At 37.9% G+C, this 24,186-nt stretch overlaps 1 long non-coding RNA gene across 1 annotated transcript in view; it reads left to right on the plus strand.

Moving 5' to 3' along the window:
- Window positions 1-3,307, plus strand: part of LOC145716799 (uncharacterized) — a 47,741-nt gene extending 44,434 nt beyond the window's left edge. Inside the window, exon 6 of the long non-coding RNA XR_014139704.1 lies at window positions 5-3,307. This is a non-coding gene — a long non-coding RNA (uncharacterized LOC145716799). The remainder of the gene's footprint in view (window positions 1-4) is intronic.
- Window positions 3,308-24,186: the final 20,879 nt, after the last annotated feature.

Here is a 24,186-nt window from a genome sequence, read left to right on the forward strand (position 1 = left end):
TCAGGAAACATATTCACAGAACCTGTAAACTGGCGAAATTTCAAAGCCATTCTTCTTACTGAAAGTAGAATGCTTTGTCCACCTCATCAGAGCGAAGGTCACCTGCCTCCATGAAGGTCAGCAGAAAGGAGGTAAGACCCAAGTATACCGATTCTCCGAGCATAATATTCATATTAAATGAAAACTTTTAACTACCTGCAAAAGAAAGACTAGACCCAAGCCTAGAAAAAATACATCTGCAGGTGAAACAATGTCACCAGCAATTATTTATGAGTTTTGGTCTGCTTGGTAGGCCAGGGAAATGCAAAGACCAACCCCCTAAAAGCCAGTTTTCAAATTACTAATTTGATTCTACTAGTCATGTGTTTTAAGCCTGCTTTCTATCATCACTTATTTATTTAGCTGAATGACATATCAGCTTCAAGAGTCCACTAATGGTGAAATAACCTTTTTCAGAAGGGGAATTGTACAAAATGTGTCAGTGCTTTTAAAGAGAATAAAATGCTTAATAAAATTTGCCTTCAGAGATTTTTGAAATTCAGGCCTACAGAGGCAATGCACATCTGCCAGCAGGACCTCCTGGGTCAGCTCCCTTGCAGCTTTCTAGAGTTTTCTTAAGAAGTGCTGGAAGAACAAGAAGCAGAGCCTAAGGCAGGGAAAATAAGGGAGTGATGGGCAGCGGGCAGCAGGCAGCAGGCAGCAGGAGGAAGGCTATCCAGAGGGGGTTTGCTCATCTGATTATGCTTCCTCCTCCCTCCCCAGCCTGAGAACTGAACGAAGAGGCAGACAGAGCCTCATCCTTCAAGAAGAGACCAGAATCTGCATTGAAGAGCAGAGAAGCTGCAAATTCCACTTGGTTTTTCTTAAAGTAGGTCTTAGGCAAGAATTCTCATTCTCCCAGGGTAATGTTCCAGGTATAAAAGCATTGGTTTCTGTTTAAAGATAAAATAGCCTCTGTTTCTATACAAGAGTGTAAGAACTATATTAAGGGCCACCAGTCAGAAAAATCTTTTTTTGTGACACCATAGGGGCCTGCAAGAGTGGATTTCATGGGAGCAGCTTTTCTTGTATGTAAAATATTTTTTTTTACATCATTGCTTCAGCAAGGCACCTATTCTTTTTAAGATTCTTGGAATGCCAAATGCAATATGATCTTCTGAATAGAGGGGAGAAAAAACCCTCAGGAGAGCTGATTAAATACCTGTGCAAGGATCGTCTGAGAGATTTAGGGTCCTTGGGCTTTTTTCCAGGGAAGTCAGTCCTCCAACTGCTGGCTTGTCAGATATCCAACCTTAAACTATTAGAGCATTCCAACTTAGGCAGGTGTAAAAAACCTTTAAGACCTTAAAAGCTTTCAGAAAAAAATTCACAGCCAGTTTAAGTTAACCAAAACCCAAACAAATGCCTAGGTTATCTGTTCTCAGCGTGTTGGTAACAGAAGGACCAGAGGTTTTTTTAAAACAAAGGGACACGGCTTCTTGCAGTACTAACGCCTGCTTCATTAGAGCCCATATAGCGTGCCCTACCCTAGTACGCCTTTTGTTGGCTTTTGCTTCAGCCACAATTTTGAATGCCTTTGGGAGAGAAGATGTGTGAAGGAGTGTTTCAGGTATCCATTACTCTTGGTGGGAAAGGAGGCCTACAAATAGAGAAGGAAAGTCGGCTTGGCTCATTCCCTCCCTCTCCCAGCTGGTCTCCGTTTTCTGCTTTACCATAGCTTATCTAGACAGCGGCTGACACAGGCCACTGATTTCACTTTGGGTTGAAAAAGTGATCTCTGGAGGATAACAATCTCTTTGGCCTTTTTGTATTACTCTTTCTGTAATACAAAAAAAGAAGTCAACTTAGAAACAAACATATATATGAAAGTTGTCAGTAATAAACTTCTAAGGCAGTCAGGGTTTTTTTTTATAATATTAAATGGATGAACATGACTTGATGATAGCATGATATAACTTGCAGCTAATTGCCATTGTCCTCTGAACATGTCCTAGCTTTGGCTCTGGCTTCTTTTTTTTTGGCTGGACAGTAATTAATGTGAAGGTGAGATTCAAATTTCTAGGAGTCCTCTCCACATTTCCTGACATTCTTTGGCCTTATGGACCCGTGGAGGGATTCCATCAGAGTAAGGCTCTTGGCCTCTCCCACCTTCACCTCCACGGGAAGACTTGTCACACCTCCCTGGACAGCTGGAGGGAAGAATTAACATGCTCAGTTCAGGCCCTTCTGAACACCTTTCAGTGACCGCCTGTCCACAGAATGAACTAACCTGCACCCTCTTTTCCCAGGCTGCCTCTGTGGGGGAAGCCAAGGGCATGGGAGGGACCTGTGCTTGGCAGGTGGTTGAGTGAGTTTAATGCTGAAATTATTTAGAGTTAAGAAGCCTACTGTAGGCACACATCTAAGTTTCATCCTCCAATCAAGGATTTATTTGTGATAATACTGATTGTTTAAAATCTCCTTCTGCCATAGTCAAATCCATAGAGACAGAAAGTAGAATGGTGGTTGCTAAGGCCTGTGCCTGTGGGAGAATATGAAGTTATTGTTTAATGGATATGTGGTCTCAGGTTTGCAGATGAAAATGGATTCTAGAGATGGACAGTTGTGATGGATACACAACAAAATGAATGCACTTAAGTATTTACTACCACTGAACTGTACACTTAACAATGGTTAATATGATAAATTTTATGTTATGTTATTTTATACTGTGTTATATATTTTATGTGATGTTACATATTTGAACACAATGAAAAAAAATGGAAAAAGCAATTTCTTTCTAGTTCCTTTGCCTATGTTCCCCGGGGCTGGACAGCTTCTGTTGATCATACATTTCAGTGACTTAAAGGAACCAGAAGCTAGATATGTTACAAAGGAGACTTCATCCCATGGTCTTTTATTCAATGAAGGGACTTCTCTCCACTTTCTTACCCACTCCTTTCCTTGAGAGGAAAGGTGACTCTCCCTGCTAGGCAAGCTCTCACTCACCTTTAGAAGCAGCCTGTCTAGAGGAGGCTGCTGTAGAAGGAAGTCTTTACATCTCTGCAGGAGAGGTTTGGGGTTGACCAAATTTTCCTTGAACTGGATGGGTTACTTAAATTCTGAAATAAAGTATCAGGAAGCCAACTTGATTGTCCATTATGCTACATTCTTCAATCTAGCTTTTACTAATCTGTTCATCCACCAAATATTCATTGACTACTTATGTGTTCCAAGCAATCTTCTGAGCACTTGGGACAGAGTAATGAGCTGCTATTTTTGTCTCTATCTGCCCAATTCCTGGGTCTTCATCAGGGAAGGAAAACCAAACTGGGGAAGGAAAGAAAAACGTGTTATGTATTGAATCCCTTAAGCCTCTAAAATTAACTTTTTTTAATGTATAATTTACTAATATTTGTTTATTCAATATATATTGAGTCCCTATTATAAGCCAGCCACTAAGATGAACAACAGTCTTTGTGAAGCTCCAAGTCTAATAGGAAAAAAAGAAACACCAGCGAGTACATTCAATACGTTATAATTGATAGATACTGTGGTATGAGCAGAAGCAGGACTGCAATTAACATATTCTTATTTTAATTAGCTTAATATGGAATACATATCAAATTCTCAATATATCCTTAACTGAAAGCAGTAATCCCCACCGCTTTCTTTTTAAAATTCTGGCAAACACCAGAAATACGGAAATTTAGAAAGGAAGGCTGAAGGGTAACAATGACAACAAAAAACCCAAAAGCTTAATCTAAAATTAGGACAGAGTCAGATATTATCATGCTTGGAGATTAGTGCTAATAGGAATCAACATAAAATGGGTAAGATTAGTCATCTGCAGGAATCATGGCAGGAAATAAGCCACCTAAGAGATGATTCACAAACATATTGCTAGCAATTTGAGGGTGCTTTCTACATCTCACCAGGGGTCTAGCATGCTTCCCTAAAAGGGAAGTCATCAATTTAAAATGTAACTAGTAGAAGATTAGTAGTAATTTAAGAAATTGCAAATTGTCATAAGGAAATGACAGAGGTTTTGGATGACAGATAAAAAGTATAGAAAATGAATGGTATAGTAGAATTTGTCACAATCTCTAGGGAAGAAAAGTTGCTGATTCTAAAGACTATTAGGGAATATCTTAGAAATATTTCTAGGACCAACAAGAGCAATTCATCCTATTTGATAGTTGGATAAACTCTAATTACAAGTTCTTTATTCTATGTTCACTAATCAAACTACTGATCCAACTGATGGCCAAGCACCAACTCCCATCTGAGTGGCCCAGTAGTCATGCTCAAATGACTGCTAATGGTCATCCTGTTAGATATAATCCCCAAGGTAAATTAATGAATGGATATACTCGTTGCCGTACCATTTAGTGAGTTGGATTAAGGAGCCTGATCCTCTAGAATCTGTTCATCTTAGATCGCTAGTAAAATTGATGTACATTCTACATGTGTTGCTCTCATTCAGATACAGGTATTTCAAACCATGGGACATAAACAACTAGTTGGTCTGTCTGTCATTCTTTTCCTAATCCCCTCAACTTCATTCATTTTCCATCCACTCAGGCCCCAAATCTTAATAACTTTCTTTGAATTCTCTTACCTACATCATAGTCTAACACTAATCACATCCAATTAATTTTTCCTTCTTATTCTTCCTTCCAAAGTCTAGGCCTAGAGGATATCATAATTATGTAGTGGCAAAGTATTTCCAAGTAAAATTTGAGGTGATGACCCATGCCCACTCCTACTCCACCTAAGTCACTCATGTGCTCCCTAAGAGCCCCCCTCCAGATGAGAGTTAGACAGGAGACATCCATTGCCACTCTGGACTCACTACAGAACCAGAAAAGGTAGGAAGTCTTGATTATTGAGTTCAAAACCCTGGAGGTGAAACTGAAAGATTCAGATCCACATGTGTGACTTTCCTACCTAGACTAAAAAAAGAATCCCCAAGCTGAAAAAGAGGGCAATGAAGGGGAAGGTTGGCAGAGAAAAAGAAATAAATATGAGTGTGAGAGTTGTGCCCTGCCTTCTGCCCCATCATGATGAGGCCTTAGAGAAGACATCGCTGATCCTCTTATTTAAGTCTGGGGACCCATAAATAGAAAGTTGTTCTGATGGAATAGGGCTGGGAGATAGCAGACAGTAAAACTGGGGAGAAATTCCCCTCCCCCTCCCTTCATGCTACCATCATCAAGAAGAACCCTCAAGTTGGCTCACATTCGGATACTAGCTGGAGATAATCCATCTAGTGTCACAGGCTAGAGTGGTGTGGATGGCATCTGAAATCTCCCACAGCCCTCCAGTTCTGGAGACTGGGGTCATCAAAGAGAGGAACCCACAAAAGTCCTCACCATCAGAATAAGGGAACTTCTCATAAGGAGGATTCTGTGTGGACAGTCTCTTCTCCTAATGACTGTCCCACACCTACATAGAGGACAACAAGAAGAGTGATCTCGGGAACAAGCTCCCATGGTGTGGAGAAAGATAAAATGGGTATCTCCCATGTCTACCTTCCCACTCCTTTCACCATGTCCTGAAATGGTGGAGTTAAAAAGCCCCCCAAAAACACAGAATAGGCCTTATTTTGCCTGGAAGTGAGTAGAGTAAATTTTCTCCAGCAAGTAAAATGGAGGCTTAGCTCCAGAAATTAATATGAATTATAGAAAATGAAGACAGTTATGGGTCTTGTATATGTTGTTGCACACTTGACTAGGACCTTTAGAATTTGTACCTGCTACTTTCATATTATTTAAAATATCTTTTTAATAAGCTCCCTGCATCTATCTTACACACCACTGTCAAATTAATCTTCCTATATGCCTACTTTAACAGTGCATGTGATGGCTTCCTGTTGCTTTCAGGATGAAGTCCAAGCTCTTCATCCCTGAGGCATTGTGAAAGGCCCCACACCATCTGCTCCCCAACTACTTTTGAACATTTTACCTCCTGCTGTTTTCAGTAGGAATCCTCTGTTCTCAGAAAGCCATCCCTCTAACTTCTAGCCTCAATGCTTTGTTCATCATCTTCTCTTACCACCTTCACCACATCTAAAGTGTTCTCCCTGCTTCTTTCTTTTATAGAAATCTCAACTTACCTCATCATTTGCTTAAAAAATTATTTTTAAAGTCCATTCTTACAGTTTTTTTAACACACCTATCCATTTGCATTCCACTATGTCATAAGAAAACTAGTGATGAGTTGCCAGGGGAAATGAGAGGAAGGGCAGATTTTCTCAAGATGGGGCTGTCAGGGAAGGCTTCCTAGAAAGTGTGCACATGTGTTGGGCCATAAAGGCAGGTAACATTTAGATATATAGAGATGGCAAAGATAAGAAAAAAGGAGTCTACAAGGAAGAGATAAAATTATAAGCAAGGAAATTAGCCATATATTTGGGGGTTGTTGAATGGTTGAGTCAAGCACAAACTGAATTTTATTTTCTTAACCCCTAAAATATTTGCTGTCTGTTCCACTTACTTTTGTATGTAATTGGCTATCTCTGTCTATACCATATCATCTTTCTATATCTACCACCTTATATAAGTTATCTCTCAACCTACATACTGGAATGGTTCATGTACATGACTTATCTTCAAGTAAAAAAACATTGCCTGGCACGGATGGGATGTCTTAAAAATCACAGGTAATTTCTGACTATCAGTCCCTCTGACTTCAACATTAGTAAAGTCACCTTTACTAATGACAATATGTGAAAAGTTAAGGAAACTTAGATTCTGGGTCTGAGCACTGACCTCTCTGTAGAACTATTGCCATTTAGAATTTTTAGGAAATGAAATATTTAATGTGGCTAACAATGATGATTACAGAATCTGGGTATCATAAAAGCAACTAGAGAGAAGATAGTAGACATGGAAGAGAGAACAAGATGATCCAACAAAGCATAACTGGCTTTCCAGACACAGAGAACTACAACAAACAAAACAAAATAAGATGGTGCAAGCATATAGAGAAGATTTTTTTTCTAAGTGGATTATTCAATGGAGCCTCTGATGCACAACATCATTGCTGAAGGAGTCAGTTCTTCTAGGAGGAATGTTGAGCTCCTAACATTACAAATTGAAGAACTGAAACTTCTTTTCCCACAGGAAAAAAAAAATACTGGTTAAATTCTTTTAGGATTAATTCAAGTAACTTTTGAGTTGAATGGGCTTTTGTGGGCTGATTTAGGTGCAGAGTCAATGTTTTTAGAATTGTTTCTATGTGGAAATGTGTTCTGTCAAAGCCCTAATTTAGAAATAAACTTCTAGAACGTAAATCACTTTTTCATTTGGAAGCTATCTATATTTCTTTTGTAATGGCTTCAGAGTCTAGCAGAAAATTATACTCAGAACAGGAGTCTAGTAAATACCTGTTGGAAAAAAAAAATGAATGTATACAGGTACTTAATCCTGAATTCACTGGGTGAGAAGAGTAATAGTTTGTGTCCTGGATGGGAAATGCTCACATTCTTCAAGTGATAATTATGAGAAATCTCAAGCACCTACCACACACTAAAAATTATAATAAATCTTATCACAAGAGGGAAGAGATGGTGGTTCCAGCATGTAATTGTCTCCTCTTGGAAGCCATAGATGGGACAAAACTGTGACATGGATCCACAGAGTGAAAGGAAGGATTCAAAGGACTTTGGAAATAAAATGGATCTGGGAATCCACAACTCTTTTAGAAAAGTGTATAACAATTTCCGCTCTTAAGCCACATTTGATTCATTTATTCATTGATTTGTATTCATTTATGTATGTTTTTTCATTTATTTATTCAGCTAATGAATTAGTTTTCTACCACTGTAGTAACTGATACCACCTCAAACGTAGCAGTTTAATACAACACAAATCTATTACCTTACAGTTACGTAGGTTAGAAGTACAGATGAAAATCAAAGTATCCACTGGCTGGGATCTCATGTGGAGACTTAGAAAAGAATCCACTTGTAAACCCATTCAGGTTGTTGGCAGACTCCACTTCCTTACAGACATACAGCAAGGTTCTCATTTTCTTCCTGGCTACCAGCAGGAGACTTCCCTTAGTTCCTAGATGTCCCTCTCTGGTCCTTGCATGTGGGCCTCTACATATAAGGGCCAACAGCAGGGCATTAATCCTTCTCATACTTGGAATCTCTCTGACTCCCTGTTACCAGGATAATTCAGGACAGGGCCTACCCCCTTCTTAAGGTTCATAATCTTCACTGTATCTGTAAAATCCCTTTACCATGAAATGTAACACATTCACATTCAGGATTCTGGGTGTGAACTTCTTTAGGGGGCTATTCTGCTTACTACAACCAACAATAACTATTGTTCTTATGGGCCTTTTTTATTTTTAAAGAATTTTATCTCAATAAATTGGTGAGGAGAGGCTGATCAGTAACCTTGTTGAAGTCCTGCCAAGAAGTGATCTCTTAGTCATGTTTCATGAACAACCTCACATTTTAGCCTTTAAAAAGATCATTTCCAACCCTTAACTATGTTAGTGGTTTTCCACTGGTTATTTTAAAAATTGTCAAAGTGTATTTTTTAACATAGAATCATGAACAGCACACAGAAATTGCACACAAATATATAACACGGATACTACTTGTGTAACTACTTTATTGCTAAATTTTCTACCATGTGGAGAAGTAGGGATTCTCATACACCGTTGCTGAGGTAAATTTCTGGAGTTTGATCTGGCAACATATAGAAAAGCCCAAAAATATGCATATTCTTTAACATGTAAATTGCCATTCTAGGAATTTCTCTTAAAGAAATAACAATGAAAATGGATAAAGCTTTCACTAGAAAGATGTTCAAGAGTGCATAATGTGATCGTGAATAATTAATACAACCTAAATATACAACAACAAGAAAACAGTTATAACTTATACTTCCTCGGGGCACCTGGGTGGCTCAGATGGTTAAGCGTCTGCCTTTGGCTCAGGTCATGATCCCAGGGTCCTTGGATTGAGTCCCACATCAGGCTCCTGGCTCAGCAGGGAACCTGCTTCTCCCTCTCCCTCTGCTTCTCTCCCTGCTCATGCTCTCTCTCTCTCCCTCTGTATCTCTGTGTCTCAAATGAATAAATAAAATCTTTAAAAAAAATTATACTTCCTCTATGCAATGAAATGATGTTTTATGATAAAACTAGACAGGTTTGGAGATCTGACCTTATAGGAGACCTGTGTCTCCAAATCAGAACCAAACCTCGGGAGAGCTAGATAGGGCCCAGAATTTTCCTTGCCCAAAAAATAAAGGACAGAAAAAAACATCTGCATGGTGAATCTGGGCCAAGTTCTAGTATAAAGCAGGGAGCATAATTTTCTCTATCTCTGGATTTGACATAGTTGTGGTGAAAGACTTCAGACCACAAGAGGTTTCCAAAACTCCAGAATAACACAGGCAACCTGCCCAAGGTTCTTGCGGTAGATCCAGACCTGGAGAGACTGTGTGGTTATGATTCCTACATGGACCAGCAGGAGAACCTGGCAGGTAGGAGTGTAAATCCATGTATGCTCCCTGGAACTTTTAGATGCAACCGCATGGCAGGGAAAAATCATGAATTGACTGCAACTAGTTTCTGCTACCAGTAGACTGAGTTAGAAATAAAAATTAAGATGAATTATGGAAAATAAAATTATATTTCTTGCATATCTGAAATTTCTACACACAACATACGAACAGGGGAAGACTGGAAGTAAATATAATAGTGATGGTAGCTTATCACTCTAGGTGTTACCATTATGAATGATCTTGACTTTATTGTTTGAAATTATAATTTCCATTTGTTAAGATAATGGAGTATGTACAAATCTCAAATGTGGAAGAAATAATATAACTCTTTATTTTCTCTTACAGTCTAATATAAGCACCAGCCCTATCTAGCAGGAACTCTTCCCCAATTACTCGGGAGCACCCCCTATGTTTAATCAAGCTTCTGGGTCTTAGGCTGTGTTAAGGTGTGTGTGTGTGTGTGTGTGTGTGTGTGTGTGTGTGTGTGAAGAGAAGCACACCCATCATCATGTATGTCCACACTGGTTCCCACTGTGTCATCCATTGTCACTCACTCCATAGTTCCTTTGACTTACAGTTCTTCCTAGAATTTCCTTATAATCTTTTTTATTTCTGTAAAGATAGTAATGATGTCCCCTATTTCATTACTGATTTTAGTAGTTTGAGTCTTCTAAGTTTTTCTTTTTCTTTCTTTCTTCTTTCTTTCTTTCTTTCTTTCTTTCTTTCCTTCTTTTCTTTCTTTCTTTTTCCTTCTTTTCCTTCCTTCCTTCCTTCCTTTTTGCCAGTCTTGACAAAGGTTTGTCAATTTTGTTATCTTTTCAAAAAATGAACTTCTGATTTGTTGATTTTGATGATTGTCCTTCTACCTTCTTTTCATTCATTTCTGGGCAAATCTTTATTATTTTCTTCCTTGTACTTATTTTGGGTATAGTTTTTTCTTCTTTTTCTGGTTTCTTTATTTTTTTTTAATTTTTATTTATTTATTTATTCATGAGAGTCAGAGAAAGAGAGGCAGAGGCAGAAGGAGAAGCAGGCTCCCCGCTTAGCAGGGAGCCCAATGTGGGACTCGATCCCAGGACCCTAGGATCATGACCTGAGCCGAAGGCAGATGCTTAACCATCTGAGCCACCCAGGCGCCCTTTTTCTGGTTTCTTAAGGTGGAAGCTTAGGTCATTGATTTGAAATCTTTCTTTTGTTTTATTTTATTTTTTTTAAGATTTATTTATTTATGTAATCTTTACACCCAACGTGGGGCTCAAACTTGTGACCCTGAGATCAAGAGTCACATACTCCACCTACTGAGTCAGCCAGGTGCCCCTCTTTTGTTTTAAATATAGGTGTTTACAGCTATAAATTTCCTTTTAAGCATTGTTTTACCTGTATGCCATAAGTTCTATGTTAACTTAAAAAAATCAAGTTGGTTTTAATACTAACTCAAATTTAATAAAATACAGAAACTTGCTTGAATATATCTATATTCCTTTTCTACTCCTTTGTGCTATAATTGGCATATAAATTACATCTTAATGCATTATGAGTCCATCAACATAGATTTGTAAATATTGTTCATGCAGTTCTTTTTTTAATCAGATAGAAGAAAAGAGTTACAAAAATACATTAATATTACCTTTTATATTTATCTATGCAATCACATTTACTGATGCTCTTTATTTCTTCATGTGGATTCAAGTAACTGTCGAGTGCCTGAATGACTTCCTTTATTATTTCTTGCAGGGTAGGAACTCGTCTGCTAGGAACAAATTTTCAGTTTTTGTTTGTCTGAGGATGTCTTAATTTCTCCTTCATTTTTGATGCATAGTGTTGCTGGATATAAGACTACATTGACAGGGCGCCTGAGTGGCTCAGTCGGTTAAGCGTCTGCCTTCGGCTCAGGTCATGATCCCAGGGTCCTAGGATCGAGCCCCACATTGGGCTCCCTGCTCTGTGGGAAGCCTGCTTCTCCCTCTCCCGCTTCCCCGCTTGTGTTCCCTCTCTCGCTGTGTCTCTCTGTCGAATGAATAAATAAAATCTTTAAAAAAAAAAAAGACTACATTGACAGTCTTTTTCCATTAGCACATGAATATATTTTCCAACTGCCTTCTGGTTTCTATAGTTTCTGATGAGAAGGCAGCTGTTAATCTCATTGACGATCCTTTGTACATCCTGAGTTATTAATCTCTTGCTCTTTTTAAGATTCTTTTGTCTTTGTCTTTCAACAATTTGACCATGTGACTATGTCTGGATCTCCTTGAATTGATCAAGTCTGAATTTGTTGAGCTTTATTGATGTGAAGGTTGGCTTTTTTTTTTTTTTAATCAAACTTTGGAAGTTTTCAGCCATTATTTCTTCAAATAGCCTTTCTGCCCCTTTGCTCTCTCTCTTCTGAGATTCTTATTTTGCATTTTTAGTGCATTTCTTGCTATATCACAGGTCTCTGAAGCTCTGTTCATTTTTCTTCATTTTTTTTTTCTTTCTGTTCCCCAGACATACAAATGCAATAGATGTATCCTCGGGCTTACTGATTCTTTCTTCTTCCAGTTCAAATTTTTTTTGTAGAAACCCTCTAATGACTTTCTAATTTTTTGTTGTCAAAGTTTCTATTTGGCTTTTTTGATAACTTCTTTTTATTGATATTCTCTATGTATTGACATATGTTTTTTGTTGTTGTTGGGTTGTTTTGTTTTGTTTTTTTAGATTTTGTTTCCTTTAGTTCTTTGAACATACTTACTATAACTGACTTAAGGTCTTTGTCTAGTAAGGCCAACATCTAGGCCCTCTCAGGGGCAGACCTGCTGACTGCTTCGTTTCCTATGTATGGCCACACCTTCCTATTTCTTTGCCTGTTTTATAATTTTTTTTTTCAAAACCTGGACATTATATAATATAGTGTGGTAACTCTGGAAATAAGCTACTTTCCTACTCCCACCAGAATTTATTGTTGTTACAGAGTGTTTGTTGTTGTTCTTGTCATTGCTGTTTTTGCTGTTTGCTTGTTTAATGACTTTCCTGGACTAATTCTTTCTTTCCTGTGGAGTGCAGCCACTGAAATCTGCTCAATTAGGTTATACTCAGGTGATATTGGTCAGAGACTTTCTCAACCAGTTGGCTTGAACCAATTTTTGGTTTGAACTGACACATTTTCCACCCTTTCATGAGGGGCTCTCTGTGTGTTTATAGGGATCACCTTCACCACTCAGGCAGTTTAAAAGTCTGCCTTAGCCTTCTTCTGTTTGTGCAGGCCTCAAGGCCACAAACTGCTACTGCAGTTCTCTGAGATTTTTCTGGGACATGCACACAGCCCTACCCATGTGTGTGGCCTTCAACATCCCATGAGTATGACAAAGCTTTTCAAAGCTCCTTTGGACATCTCATTCCCCAGATCTTCCTTTTAACTTTTTTTTTTGCCACCTCTTGTATGCCCCACCTGTGAAGTATCACAGCCTCAAATAGAGGTGGTATTAAACAATTACTGGTGCTTATTTTTGAAAATTGCTCTTGGGGTTCTGTGTCAGGTCAAATAATGACAACACCCTATGAATGGAGCTTTTCCAGGAAGCTGAGGGACAAGTCAAACAGTGACAAAGCTGTGGAATGGTACTTCATGAGTTGCTTCAAACCCAGTCTGCCTCCCCTGAGGCCTACAAGGCAACTAATTTTCAAGGTCCTATGGAGTTAGGGCAATGGAAAAACAACATAGTTCAGTTTTTATATTTAAAGTCTGACCATTTATACACTGTCACACACACACACACCATTATATATTCAATATTGACACCAGAAAAACACCAAGATATATAGTGATTTAAATATCCCTATCCATTTGTTAAGGCGCACCTCAATTGCCCTGTTTTAGTTTTCTCATCAATTCTGTCTTCCCTCCAGTATTTTAAATCTTCCTTCCTTTTGTTCAGTAGTGCTTGGTCATGCCCATGTTGTATTACTTTTCATCCTGAGTTATTCTTATTTGTATGTCTTCCCAATATTTGCACATATTGTAGGAACAAAAAATAAAGGATTAAATGGACATGATCACCTCCAAAAAGTAATAACATTTAATAATAAGGTAAGAGGAAACCACTCTGATTTTATTTATTTATTTATTTATTTATTTATTTATTTATTTATTTATTTTTACGATAATGCTTTTAAAGTTTCAAAAAGATACAGTTCTGTCTCTATGAAGAAACAATATGTTAAAAAAAGACCACTCAGTAGTAGAGAGTTGGTTACAAGCACTCCTGGAAAGGAGGCCTAAATTTAGTTATGCCTACTATGTAAAAAATTATTCAGAGCCACTTGGACAAGGAAAGCAAAGGAGAGAAGGTAAAGAAGTGTGGACAGAGAAAAACTCGAAGTATGAGTAAGTAGATCCATGAGGTGGTAGATTTATGGTCCTTCCTGTTACCTGTGCCTGGAACAGGCCTTGACAATGTAACTCTCCTAAAGGACACGTTATTCTATAGCCAAAGGCACCCACATGGGTTCTAGACTCAGCTCCTGAGAAGAAACAAAGACCGGTCTAGGGCCAGTCTTATATAACTTTGAGCCTATTTCAATAGCAAAGAATAGAACCTAAAATTGCAAAAGATGACTTAATATGGAAGTGCGTCTTTTATAGACATGGTAGATGTGGAAGCCAAGTTTAATCTCTTTTGATATTTAAACTGAATAGAAATTTCTCTTTGGAACCATGCCACACTTGAGGTTTTTCTCTATGCTGTGATGAACTCTTATTTCATATTAGAGGTCTACTGGTTTGCAGCCCTGATCAAGAAGAAAGGAATAGATTCTGAATTAAGGAATAAAGGTTATAAGAACAACGTAAAAACATAGCCATAGTGGGTTAAAAATTCCGTGCCATTCTCTTCAAGCATTAGTCTTCTAGTTTTGATTAAAAAGATCACAGAGAATGAATTACTTAGATCCCTTCCAAACGGGCTTACTAGCTTAGAGACCACACTGATAAAACCAGGAAGACTAACTATACTCCATTTCTGATATGTAGCCCAGACTCCCTTTGGGTGAATGATGGAGTCTGGCTTTGGTTACAGAGATCACTGATTAGATTTTTCAGGTGGGGACAAGTAAGAATAAGCAAGAATATATTACATGATGTATCTAATTGTGATCTTTCTTTATCCAAGTAACTCTATGAAAATAATGGCATAAATATGTATATTCATTTATACTGTTTTCTTAGTATAAAAATAGGATTAAAATGGGAAAACATTGGGCGCCTGGGTGGCTCAGTTGGTTAAGCGCCTGCCTTCGGCTCAGGTCATGATCCTGGAGTCCCGGGATCGAGTCCCGCCTCGGGCTCCCTGTTCAGCAGGGAGTCTGCTTCTCCCTCTGACCCCCCCCCCCTTTTCATGCTCTCTCTATCTCATTCTCTCTCTCAAATAAATAAATAAAATCTTTAAAAAAAATGGGAAAACATTAAAAAAGGTTTATACCAAGGCAGAGTAAATTTTATAATCATCAAACTTTGCTCAATACATTTAATATAAATTTATTTTTCTCATCATGGCTAAATGGAAAATAAACACTCCAATCAGTCTGAGTTTCTCTCTATGCCCAGAACCTTTTCGGTTCTGCTCACTCATTACACATGCTTGAAGACTTTAGAGCATTGGATATAAACATTTGTCACTTTGGTCTATTTTGCCTTCAAGTGACAAAGCCTATTTTATCTTCTAACCTTAATTACTGTGGATGGTTTGTTATCTGTGCTTGCAACTGGCTGATCCCATCCTTCTAGTCATGGTCTTGGATGACACTGGATGACATTCAGAAGACACTGGATATATTCTTTTCTAGGGCCTGGAATTCCTCTACCCAGCTAAGAAGGCAACAACCCTGAGACCCCTCCATGGAAATGGTACTGTCCTTCGAATTGGTTTACTTACTTGGCAACCACATGAGTGTATCACTCATTCACTGGAAATGGACTTAACCATGGGAATTGCTTTGTTAAATACTGAGTTCCCATATCTTACAATCATTCACAAAACTTTACATAATCACTTTTTATCCTAGGGGAGTTTTGCCCTTCCTTATTTTCTTTGAATCATATTTTTATTACCCAACCTTAGAGATAAAATACTTATGAATATTCTACTCTCTCATACTCATGTTTACTTGTGAATTCCAGACATTTTGGGCGATAGTTGAAATGTCCATAGCTATGTCCATGATATTAATTCTTCACCATTCAAAGAGCTCTTTCATCTCAGTCTCAATTGGGCTCTTAGCAGTAAAGTCAGACTCTTAGAAGAACCAAGTGAAAATGTAAATTGGTGTTCTTTTAATTAACATCATTCTTACTTCTCATTGATGTAAGCCTTCCATCTGGATACTGGAAAACAACAGTTTTTGGTGAGGACCGGAACTGAGTCAAAAGGATGGCTTGTTGGCCAAACAATGAAAAAATCAGATGACTGGGAAAATGGGTATAAATTTCTAAAGTAGTGTCTCCCCAACCTCCCCCCAAAATAAATGCAAATGCTTGTTAAGTAAGGGACAACTGAATTCATTATATGAGTATAAACTTTAATATGATATTTTCTGTTATTGGATATATTTCTAGCTTAACTTATAAAACTAACACTGTGATGCATAATCATGACTTTTTTTTTTAAAGTTCTTTCTTTTTTAAAAATATTAATAAAATTACAGGCATACCTCAGAGATATTGAGAGATCAGTTCCAGACCAGAGCAATAAAGTGAATATTGCAATAAAGGGAGTCAAATGCATTGTTTGGTTTCCCAGTGCATATAAAAGTTATGCTCAGTTGCACTGCAGTCTCTTAGGTGTACAATAGTATTACATCTAAGAAACAATGTATATGACTTAATTTAAAAATACTTTGGGGCGCCTGGGTGGCTCAGTCGTTAAGCGTCTGCCTTCAGCTTGGGTCATGATCCCAGGGTCCTGGGATCGAGCCCCGTATCGGGCTCCCTGCTCTGCGGGAAGCCTGCTTCTCCCTCTCCCACTCACCCTGCTTGTGTTCCCTCTCTCACTGTCTCACTCTCGGTCAAATAAATAAATAAAAATCTTTAAATAAATAAATAAATAAAATACTTCATTGCTGGGGGCATCTGGGTGAATCAGTGGGTTAAGCGAGGTCACCATCCCCGGGTCCTGGGATTGAGCCCTGCATCTGGCTCCCTGCTCAGTGGGGAACCTGCTTCTCCCTCTCCCCCTGTGGCTCCCCCTGCTTGTGCTCTCTCTCTGACAGATAAATAAAATCTTTAAAAAAAAATACTTTATTGCTAAAAATGCAAACCATCATCTGAGCATTCAAGGAGTCATAGATACTAATCACAGATCACCGTAAGATATATAATAATGATGACAAAGTTTGAAATATTGTGAGAATTTCCAAAATGTAACACAGAAACACAAAGTGAACAAATGCTGTAGAAAAAAATGACGCAAACAGACTTGCTTGACGCAGGGTTGCCACAAGCCTTCAATTTGTAAAAAACACAGTATCTGCAAAGCACAATAAAATGAGGTATGCCAATTTTTCATACTGTGAAAATGTTTGTTAAAAATGAAAATTTTAGGTGATATACTTGAGAAAAAAGAAGAAATTAAAAATTGCTCATAATTCCACCACTTATAAAATTTGGGTTTCTGGCATACTTATTTCCAGAATGCATGGTATTCACAGTTGAAACCTTGTGATACTCAAAAGGGCGTAAATTATAAATATAAGGTGGATAAAATATCTCATTAAATAGTAAACTTCCATTATTTGAATTTTAGCAAACATTTAAATTATATCTATACAAGTCATCTCTCTGTATTTCACCTCTATGTCTCCCTAAGTCCCTCAAGCCCAGTAAAATTTAGTCATTTTAGAAGTGGTTTATATTTGGAATGACAACTACTCTGGATATAAACAGATATTCATTAGGTAACAATGGTTGGCAAACAAAGGCTTAGGAGGGCCTTGCAACTGATTTCTAAAATTAACTGGGCAAAGATGCAGTAATATGAACGCCTAAACCTTGTCCAACCTGGCCACCGGTTCCCCAAAGGACCCGAGGGAACTCAGAGCTGCCTTGGTATTGCTCACTAGGGGAGACAGGGGCTCACAGGCAAAGGAGCTCAGGGGTTAATCTGCACCCCAGTGAGGACATTTATTCCCTAGGGATCAAACAATGCTGGCTTTTCTCTGCCCTCCAGCAAAATTACATAAAGGGAAATTATGCCTGACTTATCCACAAGAGTTTTTGAGGGTAAATAATGAAAAGGCTAACGCAAAAATTAATAGATTCAATTAATTTAAACCTTCAAAATAAAACCTGACGGTTTCAAAAGAAAGGCAAATGAGCCATTTCAGGTTGGGGAGGCTGTGATACTCCATTCCATCAAAGAAATTTTGTTAACATTGGAAACAGTTGGGGAATAAATAAGTAGGCATAGCTCTGCATGGTTCAGCACTGAAAATGATTCTTACTTTAAATTTTACAAGTTTCAAAAAGGTGGAAATGTGGTAAAATGTCTAAACGTGCACTTGACATCAGGTTCCCCCATGAATCAATGCGCTAAACCTAATGGAAATTAGAGGTAGATCGTTTGAAGCTGAAATGAGTCATTGGGAGAGTTTTAGTATAGGTAAGGAAGGACAAATTATAGGAATAATGACCTACACTGTGCTTGTGGGTTACAGATTTATCATGGAACCCTATTAGCATCTTACTTTGTGCTGTGCCCCGTTAGCTGCTTTCACACATATTTTTTACATAATCCTCAAAATAAATCCTGTAAAATTATGTATTCTCATTTTATATAGAGAGAAACTGGTGTTAGGAAAGTGTAAGTCATTTAGCGAAGGTCATAGAGCTAATAAGAGGCCAAGCCATTCTTGAAGGGTCTTCATAGACCTGTCGGTTTTAATCCAAGAAGAGGTATGGAAAGTATTATAGCCTTCACATTGCAGACTCTGGCACAAACTTTTACTCTAGTAAACATCGTTAAAACAATTTTTTAGACATAATCAGAAGGAATATTAGAAAGCAAATAAAACCTTATCATGGCACATTTCTATTTGGAGTAATATGTGCAATCTTAATGTACATCTCTTCCAAAACAAGATATGTTGGAGCTGGAGAAGGTCCAGTGATTGGCAGTAAAAACAAATCTGCTCTTAGGAAGTGATGTCTGTTCAACTCAGTGTATCTGTGATCACATGCTGCTTAACGACATCATCACAACAAAGCAAGTTCAAGTGCACTAATGTTATAATAGTCTTGCATCTAAATAATAATTGGCAGATCAACAGAGTCCAGACCTGAGGGAATGACAATGGCCCCCATCTCCATAGCGGTCACTGTACTTACAGTGAGAACCAAGTAAACTGAATTTGGTCCAAAAAACAGTGACCTAGTGATGAATGACAGGAAACCAGGCCATCTGAGGTACTACTGAAAGAACAAGGAACACTTAGTGAGAAAAATTATAATTCCTAAATCTTAAAATGTGTTTTCAAAATCTTTAACCATACAGAATTCTAGGCCCCATTCTCAGAAATTTGGATTCAGTAGTTAGGAGACTTCACAAATCTTTTTACAAACCTCCCCAGGTGATGATCAGACCGATTAATTCTTAAAACTCAGATTGTATGACTTCTAGAGCATCTTCCAGCTCATTTTATGCTCCTAAGAATTTTTGCTTCCTGAACTGTACAGATTTGAAAACATTCCTTAAAAGGGATCCCGTCTCAGATAGACATAATGTGTTTACTTGTTGCCAAATACTGAACTAGATTCCAGGGGATTGCTACTGCTTCTCACACCCTGCCCAGCCCCCAACCTCCACTCACTAGAAGAGCTTTAGCAAATACAGCATGCAGCCTCCCAGAGGGAAAATACAGGGTGGGGCCGGAGAAGCTGTCATTTCTGAAAAACTTCAGTGATACATTGAATGACACATTCAGTGAGACCTTTCATTTGCTAAAGAATTTTGTCTTTTATAAATGGACAGGTTTTGTTTCAGGGACTGCTTGGGTAGAAACAAAGGCTAAAAGTTAACCAACACCACTTGGTCAATCAGTTACAATTGTACCCCTCCAGAGGTAGTGGGGGTCCACTGACCCTCCACACATCTGTGTATGTCACGGGAGGGTCTGGGGGATCAGACCCATCATTTGTGCCCCCTTAATCGGTCCTCAGGAGTTCATGTGTGTCAACCTCATTACTGCTAATGTGAGTTATGTGCACTCAGCTAGGGAAGAAATCCTTGATAATTGTGGGATTCTGGGTTTGAAAAGCAAAGTCACATTTAAAGTTTCAGACTTTTGTGAAGCCTTCCTGGCAGCCTTATTAATTTGTTCTTATTTTGGTAATCACTGTTCTTTCGTCTGAGTGGTTATTTTAAAATGGGAAAGGAACCTAAATTAGTATTTTACATTTTAAGACATACATTTGCATCCATCATAAACTTTAATTTATACTTTGGCCAAATAATTTTAACAGTTGCTATAAAATCAGTTATTTAATAATAGTTTTTACTACCATATTGAATGCAGCAGGAGACAAGCTTAATAGCCTCGTGTCCACAACAAATTTCCAGCTATTATTCATACATCCCACATGCCTTTGACAACTCCACGGACTAGTCAAGTTCCCACTGATTGCATTATTTGAATCTTGCTAAAAACTAGTTTGCCACGTGCACACAGTAGTTTTTTAGTGAATACATCTGTTTTTCCAACCTCAATTTCTTTTGCTTTCTCAGATTTACATCATTATAAAAACTACTGTTATTTTCAATAGAATAATTTTCCATAATCATATATGTGCCCCTTAATAGAACATCTGCAATTCAATTCTAAAGCACAAAGAGGAAGAGGTGTGTAAATTAAATTTAACACTTATATTTGTATTAGTAAACATAGGAGAAGATTTCAAGGGGATTAAAAAAACACATTTTAGACACATGCCAAGATAGTTAAGTAAGAAAGTTTAAGTTGGGCAATTTGAGGAAAAAAAAGTAAAATAAAAAAGTATAAAAGTAGAACACTAACTTGATCTCTGTTTTTGGCAGCTTGTTTTTTAAAATTATGTTCCTTTGCTAAAAAGCATGAATACAGCTTTAATTGACTTATCCAAATTTGAGATAACTTGTCTGAATTTAAGAAACTTTAAAATTATTAAATCCAATTAAGTGAAATCCTCAACTTATCTAATTTGTCTTTGTATCTTCTAGAACACATAACACCCAGTGCAGTACTTGACCTGTGGAAACGGAGTACAATATGTGAGTGAATAAATATAAGGACTTGTCAAAAAATTATTAAGACTTTTTGAACTTGATTGTTGGTTAGCTGACATTAATTCTTTTTTTTTCCGGTGGTACAATGACCCTTCATCATTTAATTTATTAATTCAATAAGTACTCATTGAACACTCATTATAGGTGTTTGGGATACATCAGAGATTTTTCTTAAGAAAAAAACAAAAACAAAAAACCCACAAACAACTTACTTTTGGTTAATTTCCTAAATTAACTTGTTTTTCCTAGATTAGTTAATTAATTAATTAATTAACATTGAAGTATAGTTGACACACAATGCCACACTAGCTTCAAGTACAGTGACCCAGCAACTCCACATGTCATGCCATGCCCACCACAAGTGTCACCACCACTCGCCACCAGTTTACTATATTCCCTGTGTTGTACTTTTCATCTCCATGACTTATTTATTTGATTACTGGAAGTTTGTACCTCCTAATCCCCTTTATCTATTTTACCCATCCTCCCATCCCCTATCCTTCTGACAATCACAAGTTTGTTCTCTGTATTTTTTTGAGATCCCACATTTTTTGTTTCTGTATGTTTTTTAGATCCCACATATAAGTGAGACTGTTTCTGTATGTTTTTTAGATCCCACATATAAGTGAAATCATATGGTATTTGTCCTTCTCTGTCTGACTTCTTTCACTAAGCATAATACCCTCTAGGTTCATCATGTTGTTGCAAATGGAAAAATTTCATTCTTTTTTATGGCTGAGTAATATCCATTATATATCTGTGTATATGCCACATCTTCTTTATCCATTCATCTATCAATAGGCACTTGTGTTGCTTCCGTATCTTCACTATTATAAATAATGCTGCAATAAACATAGGGGTGCATATCTTTTTGAATTAGTGTTTTCATTTTCTTTGGGAAAATACCAGTAGTGGAATTACTGAATCATACTGTATTTCTGTTTTTAATTTTTTGAGGAACTTCCATATTGTTTTCCACTGTGGCAGTACCAATCTGTATTTCCACCAACAGTGCATGAGGGTTCCTTTTTCTCCACATCCTCTCCAACACTTGTTATTTCTTGTCTTTTTGATTTTAGCCATTCTCACAGGTGTAAGGTGATATCTCATTGTGGTTTTCATTTGCATTTCCCTGATGACTAGTGATGTTGAGCATCTTTTCATGTGTCTGTCGGCCATCTGTATATATTCTTTGGAAAAATGTCTATTCAGGTCCTCTACCCATTTTTAATCAGATTAGTTGTGGTTTTTTGGTGTTGAGTTGTAAAAGTTCTTTATATATTTAGGATATTAACTCCTTGTCAGATACATCATTTGCAAATATCTTCTCCTATTCAGTAGGTTGCCTTTTTATTTTGTTGTTGGTTTCTTCTGCTGTGCTTTTTTATTTTGGTGTAGTTCTCCTAGCTTATTTTTGCCTTTATTTCCCTTGCCTGAAGAGACATATCAGAAACATATTGCTAAGGTCAATGTCAAGTTGGCATTAATTCTTGACAAATAAAAGGGTTTTCAATCTTTGAAAATTTGCAATGCCTCAAAAGAGTGTGTAGAAACAAATGAAGACCAACCAAATGAGAACAAAGGGTATTTATTAAGATCTTGCTGTAGCAAAAGTGTAGGCACCATCACTTGTGTTTGCCTAAGACTCAAAGGCAGGTAGAGGAGTGGGAAAGTGAGGTGGGAAAAAGAGATGGCCTCAGATTTGCCCTGGCTGGACAATCACGGCATGGGGCAGCTGTAAGCAGACTAACTAGAAGAAAGGCATCCTTTGTGATTGGTTAGGGGTGCAAATTTGGCTTTCATTGGTTGGTCCTAGTTGGAAGAAGGGACAAAAATTAGAGAAGCTGCCAGTTATTAATCAAGTTCTGGCCATTTGGGGCCGATTGTTACAAGGGGTAATGGACTGATTTTCTACAAGTCTGACTTATATATAGCAGGTTGGCTCCCTGGTCTGGGTACTGTAGGTAATGGGTTGGTTTTCTGGACTGGTTGCTGCAGATTGTGGGTCAGAGTTTTATTTTTATTATTTGGTCTGGCTGTTGCCTATTTGTAAATTCAGTGTCCCAAATGCTTAGAAATGGGGCAAGTTGTATAATCCAAGGAACAAAGAACAAATTAGGGTTGAGAAACTATAATGTTGTCCCCTGTAACAAACATGTAGTTTGGCAATCTAGTTGACTTTTTGAGAAATGTAGTTTATAGTTGTATTACAGTTACATAGGCACAAAATCTGTCATGATGAGCACATTATGACAACACACACACGTCTCTATCGAATAACTGGTGTTGGTTTGTTTTGGTTTATTACTTACATCATGTTTCATATTAGATGTTTTCGTCAGCTTTCTGGTGGTCTCTGGTTGTCTGCTCATACTTAAAAGTGGGGCATTCAAGCCCCACCTGGTGCCTCTGGGAAGCGGTTCTTAACACTGGTACATGTGCTTGGTTCCTGAGGTGCCCTCCACTGCTCCCTGCTCAGTAATAGGGCCTTGCTAATCAGGTTGTCACTAGACAAAAGTGCTTGAGACTTAATTTACTATCCTGGCTTTGCCCAACCTCAGTGACTTGTAAGACTGACAATGAAATAAACTGTGTAAATCCTGGAAAAAAAGAAATAAAAGTGGGGCATTATGTTATGGTTGTAAACTATACCTCAGTAGAGCTCTAAACAGACAAAAGAAAAAAAAGGGGGTGTTATGAAGCTGACAAGAAGTTCTAAGAATGTGGGTGAGGCTTGTCACCTTTATTTAGCTACTTGTATGGTTTCAGTGCAGGAACCTCAATGTTAGAATCTATGTCTTTTCTCTTGGTCTGGTCAGAGTCCTCAGAGAAGAATCTTCCCATCTTTTATCTGGAGAGTAAAATCCTGGTTGTCAATGTTCTGGAAGCTGAGTGGGAAAAAGAAGTTTCAAAATTCATTCCTTATACTGTCACTTAAACTCCATCTTCAACATGGTAATTCCCACCCTCAGTTCTACCTGATGTCCCCAAGCAGTGCAGACACTGTTTGTCATGACTTGGCCAGGGCATAAACTTCTAGTCTTTACCCAGAGCAGATCAGAGGCAGTCAGCTACCTACATGAAGAAAGGATGACTTGGCTAGGGGGCTGTTAATTACATTTAAACAACCTTAACCAAACCTTCTGTTTGCAGCCCATGGAGACCCCACTTCCTGAAGCCTTTGGGTCTTTAGTGGTACAGATCGGGGTGCTTCTCAGGTTTCTCAAATGCCAGTTTAGGATTAGTTTTCCCTTGTCTTGCTGGGTAAGTTGCCAGTCTCCTTTCTGCTTTTCCACTTTCAAAATTTAGCTGCCGTTGCCTGCTCTCCTGCTTATTGTCTTTGTGGCTTAATTCCTTTTTTTCTTTTCTTGCTTATTTCTTTATTATCATCATCA

This window comes from Leptonychotes weddellii, chromosome 13 (genome assembly GCF_054177405.1).
Source record: "Leptonychotes weddellii isolate Sample4059 chromosome 13, ASM5417740v2, whole genome shotgun sequence".
Classification (NCBI taxonomy): Eukaryota; Metazoa; Chordata; class Mammalia; order Carnivora; family Phocidae; genus Leptonychotes; species Leptonychotes weddellii.